The sequence below is a fragment of the Nicotiana tabacum genome, chromosome 7 (assembly GCF_000715075.1).
Source record: "Nicotiana tabacum cultivar K326 chromosome 7, ASM71507v2, whole genome shotgun sequence".
Taxonomy (NCBI): Eukaryota; Viridiplantae; Streptophyta; class Magnoliopsida; order Solanales; family Solanaceae; genus Nicotiana; species Nicotiana tabacum.
In genome coordinates, this window is record NC_134086.1 from 65,501,158 (window position 1) to 65,503,590 (window position 2,433).

The following is a 2,433-nucleotide window of genomic DNA, read 5'->3' on the forward strand; positions in this document are numbered from 1 at the left end:
GAAAATGGTGCCATGCTTCTTCAGCTTGATAGGTTTGGCGATTCCTTGGAGGTTCTTGCCAAGTCCCTTGCCAGGCTCATATCTGCTCTAGTTCAATATGCTTTCGATTTTGTTGTCCCACCATTTGTCCTTATTAACGGCATTGACTTGCTAGATGTGGTGATAGGTCTCTCTGCCTATCTTTCTTCTACCTTAGATCGTTGGGATGGTTTGGCGACTGTATATGGGATTGCTACCGTCGTCGTGAATGATCACCTCTTGGTGATTCCACTCAAACTTCACTACCTGATGTAGGGTTGATGCTATATCCCCAGCGGCATAAATCCAAGGCCGTCCCAACAACAAGTTGTAAGATGCTGGCACATCTATAACCTGAAAATCAACGTCGAACCATGTAGGGCCCATTTGCAAACACAAGCTAATTTCTCCAATAATAGACCTTTGGGAACCGTCGAAATCTTTGACATTGATGGCCCCGTCCTTGATCTCATGCAACCCCTTTACCAATATCCTGAGTGTTACCAAAGGACAAATATTGAGGCTGGACCCTCCGTCAATCAGGATTCTTGTGATGAAATAATCCTCACATTGGACAGTGATGTGTAGCGCCTTATTGTGACTTAACCCTTCTGGTGGCAACTCATCTTCATGAAAAGTGATCTTGTGACTCTCCAATACCATTTCTCCTCCAGTGATGTTTCTTGGTACATATGCCTCACTCAGCACCTTCAACAAGGCATTCTTATGTGCATCAGAGCTTTGCCGCAAGTCTAGGATAGAGATCTGTGCCGGTGTTTTGTTCAACTGATCAATGACTAAGTACTCCTTTGCTTGTATATTTCTCCAAAGATCATCGGGCCAGCTTTAGTGATGGTCGGCCGTCTAGAGGCCTGCTTGCTTGATTTAGCCAAATATTTCGGGGTGTATACTCTGCCGGTTCTTGTCATACCCTATGCCGTGACTGCTTCTCCGGATTTGGCTTTCCCTTTCCTTCTTGCCTCGGCTATGTAGTCCCAAGGGATGGACTTTGTATTAAATGGTGTTATAGCCGACATTGCTACTGGAATGGGCGCCTTTACCCCAAATGGAGCATGTATTTTGGATGGTAAAACCGTAACTTCAAACGGCGCGGGTGTGTTTGCTGGAGACCCAAAATCGACCTCAATTGGTGTTGGCGTATTTTTGGGGGAAGGCACTTCAAACTCAAGTGGTATGGACATATTCACCTCGGTGTCCCCAAAAGGTTGGATTTGGACTACAATCGGATTGAGGGTGACTATTGGCTTCTTTGGTTCGTCACCTTCTATGATTAAATCGATCGATCCTTTGGGATCCCAATCATCCTCTATTTAAATCATGTGAACACCTCCACCCTCATGGTCTGACAGAGGGTTGTTGCAGACATTCGAAGTAGGCTCATTTGCTACAATGATCTTATTATCGATCAGAGTCTGGATCTTATCTTTCAGATAGCGACATTCATCAATGGTATGTCCCTTCATGCCTGAATGGTATGCACATGATTTATTTGGATTGACCCACTGAGAAGGGTTTTCAGGAGTTATAGCAGGGATAAAGGTGACATAACTAGCAGCTTTGAGCCTTTCGTACAGCTGGTCGACCGGTTCAGCAATGACGGTATACTATTTGGGGGGTCTACGGTCGAAATTTGGTCGAGGTCTAGGAAAGTTTTGGCGAGTGGGAGGTGATTAATAGTGATAGGGTTGAGCATTGTAGGCTTGGTAGACATGTGTGGGTTGGGAATATCTAGGTGAAGTAGGCTGATATGTGGGAGGTGGAGGTGATTGGTAAGTAGGTGGTGGAGTTTGGTAAGAGGGCGAGGGTGCTTGGTAATTTGGAGTAGGTTGATATGTGAGTGGAGGCATCGGGTAGGTTTGGTATTTGATAGGGGATTTGGTTCTCTGTGCAACCATTACGGCACTCACGTCCCTTTTCTTAGACGTGCCACCAGACTGTAGAGCCTTGTTGGTAGCCTGCAAGGCTTCAAAGTTTGTGACCATACTACTTTTGATGCCTTTCTCGATCCTCTCACCTAGCTTGATGATGTCTGAAAATTTCTGGCTTTCAATCAGCATCAACCTTTCGTAGTACTGTGGGTATTGAGCTCGGATGAAAAACTTGTTCATTTGTTCTTCTTCTAAGTCTGGTCTGACCTTGGCAGCTTCTGATCTCCAGCAAGTAGCATACTCGCGGAATGTCTCCGCGGGTTTCTTCTTTAGGTTCTGGATGTAGAACACATCTGGCGCATTTTTTGTGTTGAACCTGAACCTGTCCATGAAATCAGATGTCATGCTTACCCAGTTCGACTACTTCTTCGGATCTTGGTTAATGTACCAAGACAAAGCATCTCCCTTCAGACTCCTCATGAAAAGTTTCATGCGGATCCTTTTGTCCTTTCCTACTCCGACCAGC